Source organism: Balaenoptera ricei, chromosome 12 (assembly GCF_028023285.1).
Source record: "Balaenoptera ricei isolate mBalRic1 chromosome 12, mBalRic1.hap2, whole genome shotgun sequence".
Lineage (NCBI taxonomy): Eukaryota > Metazoa > Chordata > Mammalia > Artiodactyla > Balaenopteridae > Balaenoptera > Balaenoptera ricei.
The window spans coordinates 23,387,539-23,407,572 of NC_082650.1; positions in this window are offsets into that span (position 1 = coordinate 23,387,539).

The window sequence follows — 20,034 nt, forward strand, 5'->3', positions numbered from 1 at the left end:
AATCAGTAAATTTACTTAGAGAAGAAACAGATGTAAAATGTCAGCTCACCTGTCTATGATTCCTTTATCTCTGGAATCTTGATTCCTCAAATTCTGTGAAACTCATCAGTTCTTTTATGTCTCCATTTTTTCCCATTTTATCCTGCTTTTCTTATAGCTCTTGCTTAGAATATTGGTCTGGTGCTAGCAATTCCATTATGGTCAGAAGAAGTGTTACAGTAATCATTAAAAAATATGTATATTGCATCAGTCCTGTGCTCAAAACATTCACATCACACTTAAATCAAAGCCAAAGTCATTACCAAGGCACAGAGTCCCTATATGATCTTAACTGCTCAGATCCAATATTCTAGAGTTCATCTCCTATTTCACTCTTCATTGCACTTCAACCATTTTGATTGACCCTTTATTACTATTTTTTTGTATTCCAAGATTAGCACATATTACTTGTACTTCCTGGAATATTCTTCCCCAAATATTTGCATTACTCATTCCTTCTCTGTATTTAGTTCTCCTCTCTAAGGCCATTTTATACAAGGCCTGCTACATCAGTCCGTGTCCTGCTGATGCTATTTTTCTTTTGTCTTAATAGCCATTATCTCCCTCATTATAGTATTTATTTGTATTTATTAAGGGTTTGTCTCTTTTTCTCTACAGTAGATTATATATTCCATGAAAACAGGGACCTTGTCTGCTTTGGTCACTACTCAATATCCAGCATTTGCAAAATTTCCTGGAAGTATATACAAGGTATTTAAAAAATATTTGTGTACTATGTCAGCCCACACTTACACCTTGATTTGCATTGATGTGCCCAGATAATTTTTCTTTCTCTCTAGACATGGAAGAATAGATTGATGCAGAAATCCTGAAATCTTTATTAAAAATAAGAAAAGGAAACAAATGCAAAACACACAAGAACAAAAACAAAAACCCCAAAACTAACAAATAAACAAACAACCTTTAATTTAGAATATAATAGAAATTCTGGTATATAGATACTTCAATTAAATTTTGAGTTCCTGAACAGGACATGTGATAGATACTACCAATCACATATATGATAGTTTGAATTTCTTAGGAAAAAAAAAAGACATTTAAGTGAAATCATACAGTATTTGTCTACTTAGCATGATACCCTCTAGGCACATGCATGTTATCACAAATGACAAGACTTCATTCTCTTCAATGGCTGAATAATAATAATATTCAGCCATTGAAGAGAATATATATATATATCCATATATATATATATGGATATATATATATCACATCTTCTTTATCCATTCATCTATTGATGGGCATTTAAGTTGCTTCCATATCTTGGCTATTGTAAATAATGTTGCAATGGACATAGGAGTGCATATATTTTTTTAAATCTAAAAATCAAATGAACAAACATAACTAAAAAGAAAGTGAGTCATAGATACAGAGAACAAACAGATGGTTGCTAGAGGGGAAGGAGGTGGCAAGAAGAGAAAGTAGGTGAGGGAAATGAGAGGTACAAACTTCCAGTTACAAAATAAATGAGTCACAGGTATGAAATATACAGTGTGGGGAATACAGTCAATAATTATGTAATGTCTTTGTATGGTGACAGATGACAACTGGACTTATCTTGGTGATCATTTTGAAATGTATAGCAATATTGATCACTGTGTTGTGTACCAGGAACTAACATAGTGTTGTAAGCCAGTTATACTTCAAAAACAAACAAATAAATACATGAGAAAAGAAATCAGATTTCTGGAGAGGGTTAGGAGGAGGGGGAACTGGATAAAGGTAGTTAAAAGGTACACACTTCCAGCTGTAAAATAAATAAGTACTAGGGATGTAATATACAACATGATAAATATTATTAACATTGCTGTGCATTATATATGAAAGTTATTAAGAGAGTAAATCCTAAGAGTTTTCATCATAAAAAAACCTTTTTTTCTATTTATTTAATGTTGTTTCTTTAGGAGATGATGGATGTTCACTAAATTTATTGCAGTAATCATTTTGAGATGTATGTAACTCAAATCATTATGCTGTACACCTTAAACTTATACAGTGTTGTATGTCAGTTATATCTCAATAAAACTGTAAGAGAAAGACATTTAAAAGTGACACAATATTTGAGGCATGAAGGGGAACTCTACAGAAAATAGATACTATTGTATATAGTTATAAGAAAAACAGTCACCAGAATTATTTGTAAAAATGAAGACATAATTAGATAATGTTTAGAATGAATTTTCTCAGCATAGAAGGTAAAAGCCAGTGAGTTAAGAGTTAAATAGAAGGTGCAGATGCACAAAGATTGAATTCAGAGTACTCTCTTAACACGCTCAGGAAAAAGAGTGGTGAAATCATTTTGCTGGAGGAGGGGTAGAGGGAAGTTCCATGGAAAATTTTTATTAGGATGATGGACAGGCATGTGTTATAGACTGAATCGTGTCCCTCCAAAATTCATATGATGAATCCTTAACCCCCAATATGTGACTCAGTATGTGACTGTATTTGGAGATAGAGTTTTTAAAGTGATAATTAAAGTTAAAGGAGGTCATTAGAGAGGGCCCTAAACCAATATGACTGGTAACCTTTTAAGAAGAGGAGATTAGGATATAATACATGAATAGATGGAAGATCATGTGAAACATAGGAAGAAGATGGCCATGTACAAGCCAGGGGAAGAGGCCCTCAGGAGAAATCAACCCTGCTGATACCTCGATCTTGAACTTTCAGCCTCTAGACTGAGAGGAAATAAATTTCTGCTGTTTAAGTCACCCAACCTGGGGTACTTTTCTTTCAGCCTTAGCAAACTAATATAGCATGTTTTCAAGCTAAGAGAAAAATGTGGAAGAAGCAAGATGAATAAAGCAGTGAAGAAATGGAGGTAATTGTTGTAGCAAAGACAAAAAAGGAGGTAGAGGGGTGTGTCAAGAAATAGCTTAGTGAGATAATACCAGAGGACTTTATTAAACCTTATCATAACAATTTTTTAGCAAGGGTAGTTAAACAGCTGTATCAAAACACAGACTAAACTTCAGCTGAATGTCTCAGGTTAATTTCCAACACTTCAGAATCTACTCAAGGAGTTTGGACTCTAGACTCTCTAACATGTATATGGATGCACCCACAGGGGAATTTCTTTTGTCACTGAGGACCTCTTGGTTACTTTCACATATATCCAACCCAAATCCATTATCATTACATACATAGCTTTGAGTAGGAAATATGATCAATAATAGTGAACTGACATTTTTAACAGTTACATATATTTGCAGGAGAAAATTTACAAATTTTTAAAGATAACAATAGGAGTGAGAAGTGCTAAAGAAACCAGAAGGACAAACAAACAGTGGATAATTTAAATAAATTCAGTGAGCTTTAACAATTTGTACACCAACACCGCCATTACAACAACAAACAGATTTCTAGGTATTTAGCAGAATTTAGAAGAGGGCCAGAAAATAATAGCCAAATAGAGCAAAGAATATGAAAAAATTTAGAAAGAAAATACTATAGCCTTGTGTTTTGTTAGAAGAGGGTAAAAAGAAAATCTGAGGATCTGAATATTTGAGTCAGTATGGACCATTTCACTGCATGGGCCAGAACTGTGTGGACCGGAACCCTCAATCTCAGCAACGGGTTAAACGCCAGCTGCATCGACTAATTTGGGAGCCGGACGTAGTTACACACACACATGCAGGTTCATCAAATCTCTAGTTTTAAATCATATTATGATATTCCTTTTTGTCATATGGATTATTCAGGAATATTTGGTTATGACTTAAGAGTTCTTAAAATCCCTATCTTACTATAAATTTTACATGCAAAACTAAGACGTTTTCTCCCTTTATTATTTACTTTCCACACTGCTGGTTTACGTTTACTAATCTGTTAAATAAAGAGATGTGCCATTGGTTTCTGAGTAATTACTTTTGGAGAAAAAAAACCTTATTGTTTACAGAAATGTTTGAAAAATATTATGTCTTTTTAATTAATAGCAATTTGCATCAGCCAGAAATTCCAAGTTCAAAGTTCCCTAACTCCTTCACTTCTGTTTTTCTTCTGTTTCTTATAGAATTTTGACCTCTCTGTCTTTTGCAGGTGATGATATTAAGATTTCAGTATGCACAAGAGGGTATTGTAATTCTCTGCAGGCAGTAAATCTCTAGCCATTGATATGTGTGTCATTTCACAAGACTCTCAGGAACAGCAATGCTATAGTCTGGCAATAGATTACAGACCTAAAACAACTTCCCATTCTGATTAAAACAAAGTTAATACTTTAAATCTGCTTATTTTGTGTTAGAGGTAGCCTGTAGTTGAACATATATATTAAATTTTGAAAATGAACAAAAACATTTAGCTTATTCCAGTAGCATTTGGAATGGTGGATTCATATACAGAATATTGAATTAAAGAAAAGACCCCAATCATCTGAGTATGAACATTGAAAATGGTGCAAAATGAGGAAAGTAGGGGCGGGGGTGCATAAAACAGACACTTGAGAAATTTTTGAAGCATGATTCTTTGTCTTCTTGAACTCGGATTTAAAGGTTGCTTAGCAACAGTGGCAGCAACAGCTGGGATACCCTTGATCTTGTTGTGTAAACTATTAAAAATAGGTGATGGAAAGTGGCACCATGGAAACAATGACTATACTGAAGCAGGTGTCTGTAATGTTGCTTTTCAGTTTAATGTTGGAGTGTAAATTACAAAAAAAAAATAAAATAAAATAACTATGCCTTTCATTCTCTTGGACTTAGGTAACAGATATATTTCTTGCTTTTTTATTTTTCTTGCAATTTCTCAAACATGTTGGTTCAGTAAATTGTTGATATTTTAACTGATTATTTGATATTTTATTTATATTTCTATATTTCTAAAACCATTTCAGAATGTGATGAATTCATTTCTAAAGTCTTTTAGAAAACAGTCCATTTTTTTAAATAACCAAGTTCTCATGGAATCTAGATTCTAAGTATCTATTTAACATGAATCAATACAGAGTGCTATATAATTGTCGTTGTGCATGCATCTTTCAGGTCTCTCATTTATTAACATTAATTTTCAAAGGCTGATCATCTTGTACTTGTTTATTTTAGATTGATAGGAGTCACCCTTGAATAATTCCTGGATCTTGTTTTATAATTAGTAAATGTTTCTAATAATAACAATATAAAAATATACTCCTGTTATCTATCTCTCATGGACTTACTCTCTTATATTGATAAAGATAGCAGTAAACAACACCTCAGTTCTTCCTTTCAGATAGCTTTGTAAGATAACCACATTTGATGACCTAAACTGTCAGTGTAAACCTCAGTGTTGGTCAGAGTGGAGGGGGCACTTTTCCAACAATGTCACTTAAATCAAGCTTTTCCTGTCCTTCAAGTCAACTTGTTTTTCCAGATATTCAATTGATGCACCATTTAAAAAGGAATAAATATTAAGAGATTATATTTTTAGAGCATTTAAGTAAAATATATAATGATTAGAAGAACCTTTTTACTCTTATTTCACAGATAGGAAACTGAAGACCTGAAAGGTATTAATCTTAACAAAGGACAGAGACTGTAATTTGTAAGGTAATATATCTAATTAGTGATAAAACTGAGATTTGAACCAGAGCTCTTTCCGCTGTATTAGGATGCTAAATTTAGTCTCTTATACTACAGATTTTAGAACCTTGGGAAGATTTGATTATTATTGAATAATATTTAAGTGATAATACATTTCATGGGAATTTTTACTCATTTTAGTTTTGTGAACTCATGCATTAAATCTTTATCTTCATAAAACTCATGAAAACAAATATAAGATGTATAAATAAAGAATATTAGAGAAATCATATCCCATTCAAACACAAGAGAATCCATTGGCACTAAATTGAAAAGAAACACAAAGCAGTGAGTGGTGCTCCTCTCTAGCCTTCTGTACCCCAAGTTTGGAAGCAGGCAGATGTGTCAGGAAGTTTGAATTCTGCAGAACAACGGCAAACATAATCCTTCCATATGAGATGGGTTTTTGGAGCCATGCTCAGTGTTTGAAATCAAAGCATACAGTGGGACTCTTCTCATAAGAATGCAGAACTCACTGCCTATGAGTGTGGCTTATATTATCCCTATAAAAATCCACTAAAAAAAGAATAGAAATGATCATTTCATCAAAGTTTCTAGATGAAATATTACTATTTAAAATTCATACAATTAAAAATTAGAAACTGAAATATAGTATGTGAAAATTATATACTTTTAAACAATAAAGCACAAGGAATAAAGAGATAAATATAATATAAATATAATTCAAACCCTGTATAAAGAAAATCATCAAACATTACTGAGGACCATTAAAAAAGTCATAAATAAAAGGTGAGAAAATATGATTTTATATATTGTAAGATTCAGTACCATAAAGTTACCAGTTCTAAAAAATTAGCTATAAATTAAATGGAATTCCAGTTAGCCTCTCAATAGAATTTTTCCTGGAACTAGACAAGCTGACATTACTAAATCATATAGAAAAGTAAATGATCACTAACTGCCAAGAAAATTTTGCAAAAGGACATGATGTGTGTAATGGCCCTGCCTTACCCCATATCAAGGGAATTCTGATTTTTATCAAAAGAAGTGCAAACTATCAGAAAAGTTATTTGACGAATATAGTTCTCAAATTAATTTATTGAAAAATAGTCACTGAACCCATAATTATATTTTAAACTATTCATTGAAGTTGTCAGTGGAGTTAAATTTAAATACTGAGAGAGACTGGCTTGGCAAAATTTAAGTTAGCTGTCTATTCTACTGCTGCTTATTCCTATCACGTTGTAAAGGAAAATTTCAATAATCTTTACAGAGTGAAGTAAGTCAGAAAGAGAAAAACAAATGCCGTATGCTAACACATATACATGGACTAATTTTAAACTTATTTTGAGGAAAAAAATAATGTATCAATACATTCCTTTTGAACTGTTTTGAAAAGTGTTGGAGTACTATCCTGCCCTAATTGTGAAGGTGTTTCAGAAGAATCATTTTTGTTCTATGTTACTATTTTCAAATGTAGCAATCTTGTTAGCTTGTGTAAATTTAAAGGGCATTTGCAACTTCTGCTTCTCTACTTCTCACATAGGCAGAATCTCTAAGTCACCTAAGGAAATCAGGCTCAAGTTCTTTCTTTTTTGTTTTTTTTTAATTGAAGTATTGTTGATTTACAATATTGCGTTAGTTTCAGGTGCACAGAAAAGTGATTCAGTTTATATATATATATATATATATATGTGTGTATATATATATATATATTCTTTTTCAGTTTCTTTTCCATTATAGGTTATTACAAGATATTGACTATAGTTTCCTGTGCTATACAGTAAATCCTGGTTGTTTATCTATTTTATATATAGTGGTGTGTATCCATTAATCTCATACTCTTAATTTATCCCCCGTTTCCCCGTTGGTACCCATAAGTTTGTTTTCTATGCCTGTGAGTCTGTTTCTGTTTTGTAAATAAGTTCATTTCTATTATTTTTTAGATTCCACATATAACTGATATCATATAATGTTTGTCTTTTTTAGTCTGGCTTACTTCACTCAGTATGATAATCTCTAGGTCTATCCATGTTGCTGCAAATGGCAATATTTCATTCTTTTATTATGACCAAGTAATATTCTATTGTATATACATACCACATCTTTATCCATTCATCTATTAATGGACACTTTGGTTGCTTCCATGTCTGTGCTATCGTAAATAGTGCTGCTATGAACATAAGGATACATGTGTCTTTTCAAATTAGACTCCACACAAAAACTATCAGAGCTAATAAATGAATTCAGCAAGGTAGCAGGATACAAGATTAATATAAAGAAATCTGTTGCATTTCTTTACACTAGCAACGAAATATCAGAAAGAGAAAATATTTTAAAAATCCCATTTAAAATCACATAAAAAATAAAATACCAAGGAATAAACCTAGCCAAGGAGTGAAAGACCTATACGCTGAAAACTATAAAACATTGATAAAGGAAACTGAAGATGATTCAAAGAAATGGAAAGATATCCCATGCTCTTAGTTGGAAGAATTAATATTGTTAAAATGGCCATACTACCCAAAGCAATCTAGTTTTAATGCAATCCCTATCAAATTACCCATGAAAGTTTTCACAGAACTAGAACAAATAATCCTAAAATTTATATGGAACCACAAATGACCCAGAATTGCCAAAGCAATCCTGAGGAAAAATAACAAATCTGGAGGCATAATCCTCCCAGACTTCAGAAAATACTACAAAGCTACAGTAATCAAAACAGCTAGGTATTGTTACAAAACAGACACAGATCAATGGAACAGAATAGAGACCCCCAAAATAAATCTGCACACCTAAGGTCATTTAATCTCTGACAAAGCTGGAAAGAATATACAATGAAGAAAAGGCAGTCTCTTCAGCAAGTGGTGTTGGGAAAACTGGACAGCCTCATGTAAATGAAGTTAGAACATTCCCTCACACTATACACAAAAATGAAGTCTAAATGACACCATAAAACTTCTAGAAGAGAACGTAGGCAAAAAATTCTCTGACATAAATCATAACAATGTTTTCTTAGGTTAGCCTCTCAAGGCAAAAATAAATAAATAAATAAAAGCAAAAGTAAACAAATGGGATCTAATCAAATTTAAAAGCTTTTGCACAACAAAGGAAACTGTAAACAAAAGTAAAAACCAACAAAATATACAAACAGTTCATACAACTCTATATCAAAAAAAAAAAAAAAAACCCAATCAAAATATGGACAGAAGAGCTAAATAGACATTTCTCCAAAGAAGACATACAGATGGCCAGCAGGAACATGAAAAGATACTCAACATCACTAATTATTAGAGAAATGCAAATCAAAACCACAATGAAGTATCACTTCGCACCAGTCAGAATGGCTATCATCAAAAAGTCTACGAATAATAAATGCTGGAGAGGGTGTGGAAAAAAGGGAACCCTCGTACACTGTTGGTGAGCAAGTAAACTGGTGCAACCACTATGGAAACAGTATAGAGGTTCCTTAAAAAACTAAAAATAGAGCAGCTAATATATGATCCAGCAATCTCACTCCCGGGCATATATCTTGAAAAGACGAAAACACTAATCCAAGTCCTTTCTGATTAACCCTTTATGAATCTATGGTCCATTTGATATTTTTAATATATTAATGGGATGTTCATTACTGAACTAATTTTTTAATTCATCTGAGCTAAATTTATTTATCTTCTAAAACAGGGGTCCACAACCCCTGGACAGTGGACCACTACTGGTCTGCAGCCTGTTAGTAACTGGGCTGCACAGCAGGAGGTGAGCAGCGAGGGAGCAAAGCTTCATCTGCCACTCCCCATTGCTCCCCATCTCTCTCATTACCGCCTGAACCATCCCCCGCTCCCCGCGGTCCTCCCCACAGGTCTGTGGAAAAATTGTCTTCCATGAAACCCGTCCCTGGTGCCATAAAGTTTGGGGACCACTGTTCTAAAAGAGTCATCTCCATGGGACCATGTTCCAATATGCAAAATATGTAATGATAAATAACAAGTAAAGGAAAGAAATCGTGTCTTTCAATGTTACAAATGTGTTTTTAAAATATCAGTGGCTCCTGTGATTGTCCATACATCTGAGCTGAAGTTTTTATTAGGTTTTAGCTGCTATCAAATTGCTTAATTAGGCAAATGCTTGAGCAAAAATTAAAAATTTTCTAGGGAATATTTTAGTTGTTCCTGAAAAATAAGTGACTTTGTTCACAGTTGACGTAGAAATCTACTTTTCTGTGTGAGTCATTGTTAACTGGATTTGAGAACCAGATTAGCTTGCTTCACATCCTGGATCTACCACTTATTAGCTATGTGACATTGGGCACATTTTTATTCTTCAATTTTCTCATTGATAACTGCTTCACATGGTTCTTATGAGGGTCAAATGAGTTAGTACATGTAAACCTCCTAGAAGGAGTGTCTGACACAGCCAGCACTAGCTGGGTGTCAGCTGTGATGATCTGGTTGACTGAGTTGACGATCCCAGTCAAGCTCCAGGCGTTCCCTTCAGAAGCACTTGAGATTTTTAGGATAAACATATGAAGCCTAATGAAACAAAATCAGAACCTCCCTGTGGTCCAAATGCCAAATATTTATTTTATTGAAAGGGAGGGCTAATCTATGTCCAAAATACATGAATAAATTTTAATCATGCCAAAGAAACCATTTTTAATATAGCTTTTACCCTTTTAATTTGCCTGAAAGTCTGTTGTTAATTTATATCAATTCTTTTTTTTTTGACAGTAACTGAGTTTAATAGATTAATGAATCTACTATATCTATAATTATATTTACAATAAACAACATAATCTTTAATTAATAATAGCAATGAAGTGAGATCTGATTAAAGGATCATCTGGTAGAGAAATAAACTCTATGTTACATGTTTATAAAGACAAAATCATAAGTAAATTGCTCAGTTTTGCTCATTCCTTAAAATACAGAATATGATAATACACATTATTTTTTTAAATGTTTGACCATATTAGCAATGCATGAACATATGCTCAATCAAAATCATTCAAAATCTCACTCAAAATGGACTATTAACATCCCAGTCTTCTTTTCAAAGACCAATAATCCATCAATAGTCTGCATATCTTTACCAAAATACACACAGGGTTATATGAACCTGAAGAAAAAATATTTAACGTAAATTGTAACATAATGGACATTTTCCCCACTAATTTGTATCTTAGTAATCTACTAATTTATCTAGGTAGCTTACCCTTTTTATATACTACTACAAAGTATGGATATAACCATCATTTTCATTGTTAATTTCTAGTCTCTGGACATTTAGGGTGTTTCCACTTTCTTGATAACGTGAATGGTGTTAAGTGAATGTCAGTATATACACTTCTCTATTTTATAATTGTACCTACCCAGGGTATATTCCAAATGATGGAATCCATATATTTATTTTAATTTATACTAAAAGATTGTCCTCTAAATTAGATGTTCCAATATAAAACATGTACTAAGAGGCAAAACCACATTTTAAGGGTATTGTCTTAAAATAATACACTAATGCTTATATAAGCTACTGAATCCAAGTAAGAAACAGGTAGTAATATTGATAATAGTAAAATAGTAATTTTGGTTCACCATAAACTTCAGTTCAAAAAAATTTTTGTAATATACTTGTGCTTCTAGTTTAATATTGTATTGTGTATTTTGTCCAGTATCCTTTTCACAATGATTGCAATGATTTTTTGATAACTTTCCATATGGATATGTTAATTTTACTTTAAAATCTCCACGGACATATAATGATATATTAAACCAGGGAATAACATTTCTCCATCTTAAAATTATTATAAAGACATTATGATGCCCTTCTCCCTTATTAGAAACATCCTGAAGAATAACATAGTGGCTTGGAAAACCTAAAAATCCTTGAAATGTCTACTGCTTTAAAACAAGGCCCTGAAACGAATTCATCAACTTTACTTTGATGGTGTGATTAGTTGCTTTCTAAAGCAATAAAGGATGTTGTTCACTACTTCTTGTTCAGAAAACTGTCACCACTTAGCTTCCAGTTATCACTTTCTCTTGGCTTTCGCTGGCCACTCTATATATCTTACTGATTGGTCCTACTTCATTCCCCTAGTATCTTAATATTGAAATTTCCAAGAGTTGATGCCATGGAATTCTTCTCTTTTCTTTCTATTCACTCTCTCTCTTTTTTTTTTAAACATCTTTATTGCAGTATAATCGGTTTACAATGGTATGTTAGTTTCTGCTCTGTAACAAAGTGAAACAGCTATATGTATACATATATCCCCATATCTCCTCCCTCTTGCATCTCCCTCCAACCTTCCCTATCCCACCCCTCTAGGTGGACACAAAACACCGAGCTGATCTCACTGTGCTATGCAGCTGCTTCCCACTAGCTATCTATTTTACATTTGGTAAAATGTGGGTGCACAGCCTCACCCACACTTAACCAGTAAGGGTCAGGGTATGATGGATATAAAATTCCCATCTTCCATGTTTCAGGAAGAAACTTCTCAAGTGTATTCTATCTGATTGCTTCATTCTATTCTATTATTCTATTCTATTCTATTCTATTCTATTCTATTCTATTCTATTCTATTCTATTCCTATTCTATTCTTTCTATTCTAGTGTATTCTATGTAGTGTCTATAGAAGGATGAAGCCTTTGTGGATCAGAGTGGTAACTAGTTCAAAAAATACTCTTGGATTAACTTTTCTTCCTTGTGTACCTCCCTGTTTCCAGTTCTCTGACTCCAGTTCCCTTGTTACAGACCTTTTTTTTTCTTTTTCCCCTGGGGGGGGGGGCTGGTAACCCAAGCTTAGACACAATAAAATAGAATAATTATTAAATTGCATGTGAGTTCATCAGACATTATGAGTAATATCCTGGGTCAGGACTCATGTTATTTTTTCCTAACATTTACTGCATCTTTTTTTGTAGGCATAGGAGGATAGATTGGAAGAAAGAAAAAATTATCTGATGCTTATTAAATGTATTCCCTTAAAGACCTATTTAGGGAAACTGGAAAGATTAGAAATTTGACCATTGAAATTAATTAAGCACAGTGAAGTCTCTTGAGCCCATAAAATTAGATAAAGTAAAATTGGAAGAAGCAAAATCTCAGTAGACATATTTGTCTAAATTTTGGGCACTAAAATTCATTCATAAGGACAGGAAAACTGTAGATTAGGAAGATAAAAATTGGTTTTCAATCTCTATTGTGTTTTTGTATTTGCACCATGAGACTGTTGGAGGAAATAGAGTTGTAACAGATTATTCTATTAAACACAGCATCTTTGTCTTTTGCAATTGGAAGAACTAAGCAATTGCACAAATAAGGATAAATATTGGAACTTAGGTAGGTGATAAATAATTCTGAGGTATTTCCTATGCAAAAGGAAGTAACAAATGAAGGGTAGGGCTTTTACCACTATCATGACACCCAATGCTCATTTATTTATGGAAGACATCTTTTATACCCTGTATGAGGAACTGTGATAGACCCTGGATAGATAAGTGTGGACAAAACACACATGGTCATTGAGATCATGAGCATACAATTGGTAGGGAAAGTGTATATTGAACAATTGAAAACTCAAATAAATGATACTTACAAAATGTCATACATGGATGAGGGAAAACATTAGTGTACTATAAAAGAGAAAAATCTGTGTGGATTCTTAAGAGTTAAGATTTAAGCTGATACCTGAAGAATAGTTGACTTTTTCAGTGAAAAACAAGACAAGGACTTCTAAAAATGAATAAAGGAAAATTTGAGAAGTAAAGAGAATTTGTAAAACATCTTTTTGTAATGAGGGGTTACTAGAAATACTGTATAATTGCTGGAAAGTGTTGCATTTATTAGAGATTACTGAGGTCTTGGGTGTTTTGTTCAATTGATAATAAATTTTGATCTTTTTGTTTTAACATCTTTATTGGAGTATAATTGCTTTACAATGGTGTGTTAGTTTCTGCTTTATAACAAAGTGAATCAGCTATACATATACATATATTCCCATATCTCCTCCCTCTTGTGTCTCCCTCCCACACTCCCTTTTGGTGGTCACAAAGCACTGAGCTGATCTCCCTGTGCTATGCGGCTGCTTCCCACTAGCTATCTATTTTACATTTGGTAGTGTATATATGTCCATGCCACTCTCTCACTTCGTCCCAGCTTACCCTTCCCCCTCCCCATGTCCTCAAGTCCATTCTCTACGTCTGCATCTTTATTCCTGTCCTGCCCCTAGGTTCTTTAGAACTTTTTTTTTTTTTTTTTAGATTCCATATACATGTGTTAGCATATGGTATTTGTTTTTCTCTTTCTGACTTACTTCCCTCTGTATGACAGACTCTAGGTCCATCCACCTCACTACAAATAACTCAATTTCGTTTCTTTTTATGGCTGAGTAATATTCCATTGTATATATGTGCCACATCTTCTTTATCCACTCATCTGTTGATGGACACTTAGGTTGCTTCCATGTCCTGGCTATTGTAAATAGAGCTGCAATGAACATTGTAGTACATGACTCTTTTTGAATTATGTTGTCTCAGGGTATATGCCCAGTAGTGGGATTGCTGAGTCATATGGTAGTTCTATTTTTAGTTTTTTAAGGAACCTCCATACTGTTCTCCATAGTGGCTGTATCAATTTACATTCCCACCAACAGCGCAAGAGGGTTCCCTTTTCTCCACACCCTCTCCAGCATTTATTGTTTGTACGTTTTCTGATGATGGCCATTCTGACTGGTGTGAGGTGGTACCTCATTGTAGTTTTGATTTGCATTTCTTTTAATAGAATGAGGTGATATATTTGCAGTGAAGAAAAAAAATAGGAAGTACTAGAAGTGCAAATGTGTCTCTTAAATCCAATGAGTGAAAAAAATGAGTTTGCACAAAAGATATTGGAGTTGTTTTGCTTAAGGAAAAGCAAACTTTTAAATAGGATTTATAATATCAATTAGCTTTGCTTCTGTAGAAGCTGTACTACAGTTACATATAAATATGATAAATATTCAGCAAAAATTGTGTAAAATATAGGAATTTGTTAAAATGCAGTTTTTCTTCACTGTGTGGCTTTCAGAAGTTGAAGCACTTTAGCAAAGTATTTATCTCATGATTTATATTTCTATTAAGAATATTTATGTATTCCTCTATAAAGGCACACTTCCCATTGATATATTTGAAAGAGGTGTTTTATTTTTACCCACATCAGAGTTATCCATTTGATAATTGCTTCTGTAAGTTTCATATTCAATTTTTAAGTTAAATAATATTTATATACAATTTTGCTAATTTGTTACCTACTCTAAAAAGTAAGCTCCCAAATTGTGCCCTTCTCTATTTTGTTCATTGCATCTGTCTAGTGTCTTTAATAGGGATTTATAAATATTTGTTGAAGAAATAAATTAAAACATTACTTTTTAAGATTTAGAATTGATTTAACAATAGATATTCACAAAATAGAAGCAAATATATGTGCACGTGTTAACTTAAAAAATTCAATTTCAGAATGATGTGGGGAAAGACTGTGTACTTATGACTTGAAAAAAGGTGGTTCAATTCCTGTTACACAGTTAAAGAAATTAAAATTTTAAGACAAATGACCCACTTAAGGTCATTCAGCTTTAAGTGGTAAGGTTAGGAGCAGACGGAGAGTATTCTGTCATAGAGTAGGGCTTTCTATTATATGATTGATCTTCATTCTGTGAATTGAGTTTATGTGGATTCCTATGCAAACTGATATAAGTAAACTACTGATTGTTTTCATCAAGTAGATTCAAGACTAGTTATATACATTTTCTTTTTACGCTGCCTTTCCTAAATCATGAGGTTGCTGCATACTTGAGTTATAATTATTATAATTATTCTTCTTTCCTGAACTATCTTTACTGTTCCCTTGATGACTGTTGCTTGATCTACATGATGAGGCTTGTCTAATAAACTCTGCCTCTTGACATTATATCAATAGTTAGGTTCTCAGTGGAGTACATTACAGGAGTTAAAATTGTAGTCTCTGGCACTAGACTTCATGGATCTTACTCCTGGCTCTATCATTCACCAGTTGTGTAACTTTCAGAAAGTTATTTAATCTGTCTGAGCCTTAGGTCTTCACAGGTAAAAGGAAGATATTAAAAGTATATAGCTCAATTACTTTAAGTCAGAAAAATTTGTGGTAGGGCAAGATGTTTTTGTTTGTGTTTGTGTTTAAGCCTCCCTCCCTCCCTTTGAGGCCACATATAATTCATTTATGAACCATTTATCTTCAGGACAATGACAGCATTTAAAATTGTATATTAAAAAAATTAAAAAAATATATAGCTCATATAGTTGTTGTAAGGGCAACATAAGATAATTCATCCTAAGAACTATACGAATTTCTGATATATATTAAACATTACATATATTGTTAGGAATTAATAATTTAATTCCTCAGGAATACTCCTCTGTTCTTCCAACAAGATTAAATAAACTGTACTACAAGCTCTCAAAGCATAATATTGCTCTCTTTTACAACACACATAACACTTGTACATTTCACATTTATTTGGAGAATTTTTGTTAAGTGTTGGACATTTCTAATATATAATTTCCATGAGAGCACTATGTCTTTTTGTCTTTTTTTCTGGCTTATCATTACGTACATGATAGCGATTACAATGACCACCACCTAGTACATACTCATTATGTAAATGTTGAATTATGAAATAGATGAAAGGAGATGAATGAATGAATGAATGAATTACATATTTGGTAGCATACTGTAATTGTACTGTCTCACCTATTCCATCTTACTAAGACCAGCTTGTGCTGTACAGAGTGCCAATTACTTCCTTTCCCCTTCCTGGTGTCATGCTGCTTCTATTGTTCTGACTTGCAATTGTATTAAACTTCAATTGAGTAAAAGGATGAATATTTTTAATATTTTGATGTAGTTCTGAATTACAAATATGCACAAATAATTTGCATTCTCTCTCAAATCCAGGTATAAGGGATATTTGATAAAATTGTATCCAATGAAGGCAATAAAAACTATTCTTTTTTTCTGTCATTATAAGAACAATGAACTTTGGTGCTACAGAATCTATTCCTCAGAAATAATTTTTAGGAAGTTAAAAGAAGATGTTCTCAGAGGACATTAATTTAATTGTAGACCAAAGCTTAATTTTCAGACTTGAAAAGAAACAAATATCCATTTCCTTTCTTTGGTTTATTTATGGTTGAATGGAATTCCTTAGGTTAAGTCACATTTCAATCAATTCTTAACAGAGTTTTCAAAATAATTCTGTGTTCCTTGGTAGGTAGAAGTCCTTATGGACATGCTCTATTTTGAAAAATCTAAAAATAAAAAACAGTGTAACATAATTAGGCAGGTGTTTATTGCTTTTTCTAATTGAACAATAGTAAATATATGTTTCCTTTTAACTGAGGAAACGCACGATCTATATTTAAACCTAACTGCCCTTGTGATATTAAATAGAATTAAGTAAGAGAAAAAACATATAATTTCCTTAAGATATTTAAAAAATTAACATTTAAAACCCTCAAAGATTTTTTTTTTTTCCACAGAGAAGTCATATATCAAAAACTTTATTATGTTTTGGAATGGGAACGAAGAAAGCATTTTGACACCAAAATTGTACCCAAATATTTCTGATTCTTATTATAAAAGAAAATATCTTTTAGATTTATTCAATTAAAAAATTAAAATAATAAATTTTAGAAGTCAAACAGTAAAATAAATCAACCTGATAGTTTATTGCCAATTTTTGTTGAGATCCAGAATGCTGTGAAATAGAGGCTCAATAACTCTATCCTAACCAACCGATCATGAAGAGAATAAGGCATTAGAGGGGTTTTACTTAGCAAAACTTTTAAATGTTATCAGTTTTTTTATCCAAATAAAAATTTTCAAAGCACTATGGTTTTAAATAAAGTTCTTTCAAATTCTAAGGGGACATGTACTACCAATTTTATTTAAATTGCGAATTACGCTTATTCCAGATTATGGTAAAATTATATAAGTTTGCCTATTCATTTTATGTAGCCAAAATAGCTGTTAACAACAACAAAAAAGACAGATTGTGTAATAAAAAAATCTTAAAAATTTATAGACCAATTTTATTTTATTAACACAAATGAGAAAAGCCTAAATAAAATTTGAAAACTAAATTCAATTGTTTAGTAAAAGAACTAGTAATTTCTTTTAGATTTTAAAAGTAAAGATCTTTTTTTGTGTCCAGGGCATTTCTCCAATAATATATATGACCCTACCTTAATTATTTTTGCTCATTCTTAATAACATATGATACATTATGGATTTTTCAGAACTTCTTTAACTATTCTATTGAATGACATCCATGTAGTTTTAGAATAGAAGGATATTTCTTTCATATATTTATCAGCTGGCTTGCTTTCATATGCAAGTAAGAGAAAAACCAGCACAAATTATGGAACTTTATTGTCTTATATAACTGAAAGCTCAGATACGCAGATTAATTGCATAATTAAATTAATATGGAAGCTTCATTTCTCTGAGTTTTTCATGACCTGCACTCCTTGTTGGTAGGCTGTCTTTCATCATGGTACCATGATTCCTGACAGCTGCTGGAAGAAGATGCATCGTTATTTATGTCCAGTAGGGCATCACCTTCTAGAGTTTCCAACTGTAGTCTAAAATAGCTTCTCTTCTGTTTGGATAGAGTCGGTGTCCCCTAATTCACATCACTTACATAGAAGAAAATTAGATATTTGAACAAATATGTGATTATCTTAGGAAAGATGATTGTGATTGAAGTCTAGAGGGGCAACCCACCTAGGTCAGAATAGCCACAGCAGCAGCAGCAACAATAATGATGACAACAACCACATCATTATCATTATCTTGATGAAACTGCTTACTTTCGTAGAAAATATAGGCTCAATACTGTAATATTATCATTATTCTTTTAGAAATTAGAGTGTACAATACTGAAACTAGCATTTACCATTGTTCTAGAAGTGCAAAGTAATATAATAAAATGTAAAATAAAATTTAGTTAAACTATTTAAAAGAGAAGACAAGTGCAGTCATCAAATGGAAGTTAACATGACCCATGGAATTTTGAATATTCTGGGTAATGATCTTTCTCAAGTTTTCACACTTTCATTGGTGAGTCCACATGTCTACCTGCTCCCAGATCCTTCCTCTGTTCTCTAAGCTGACATTGAGGAACTGCAAGTGGACTTTCAGTGCATTCAGGACTCCTGTTAACATCACCCTTCCCAATACTTCAAATATCCATTGGTTGAATTGGAAATAGTCCGCTGAATTCAATGGCTTCCTATATTTTAAAATCTGACATCTCATACTAAGAAATAAAAAACGACCCTTCACATCAGCAGTACTGCTTATGAAGAACCCACATCTCACAAACCCACACTCGTGCATAGATGTTTATGGAAGAACCGTGGGCAATTTCTGGAGCTGGGAACTGTCACAGTGTGTCCTGTAACTCTAAACATTCTTCCTCTTGAACAACATGGATCAGGCTCCAGGGAAAGTCTTCTTCATATTTCTTGCCCTATGTCGTGGAAACAAATTGCAACTTCATCTAAATGCTATGAAGTTTTGTGGATGGTGCCTCCGGGAATCTTGAATATGGATGCTGACATGAAGTGCAGGGAGAATTTTGAACAGCAGAAATGCTTATGTAAGAAAAAAGATTAATTAACTTTCGAATCCTCTACTCAGCAAGATTGCAGTAGATTCTTGTATAAGGAAGTATCGTTTCCAAGTAGTGCTGAACATCCATTTTCCTATTCTATTCTTGTTTCAGTTGTGGTTATAGAGGTAGTCACAAATTAATAAGTTATTTGCAAATTAGTAAATAAGTTATTTGCAAATTAGTAAATGATTTCCAATAATTAATAGATAAGAATTCTTTCACAATATTAAGTATTTCATATTATATATAAGATTTATATACAGGAACCTAGATGAATCATCCTGTAAAGCATGATTCTGATTCTTTCTTTTGGCAACTAGATGAGTATTACCTGCTAGAAATGTTATATTTTACAAATAGATTTGACACATTTGGAATAAAATATTTTTAAATTAAAAAACTTTTTATGAAATGATTTTGATTTATAATCTTGATTCCTTATTTGTTTTTTCTTCAGTCTTAATGGGTAATTTTTAATAGTTTAAAAAATAGGTTTTTTGAAGACACATGAAATGTATTTTCAAAGTTTTACATTGTCATAGTTTACATTCTTGTAAAAGTATATTGCCTTAGTCTGCTTGGACAGCTATAACAAAATGCCATAGAATGGGTGGTGTAAACAACAGAAATTTATTTTCTCATAGTTCAGAAGGTTGGAGGTTCAATATCAGGGTGCCAGTGTGGTCGGGTTCTGGTGAGATCTCTCTTCCTGGTTTGCAGACAAGCCGCCTTCTAGCTGTTTCCTCAAATGTTCTTTGCTCAGTGAA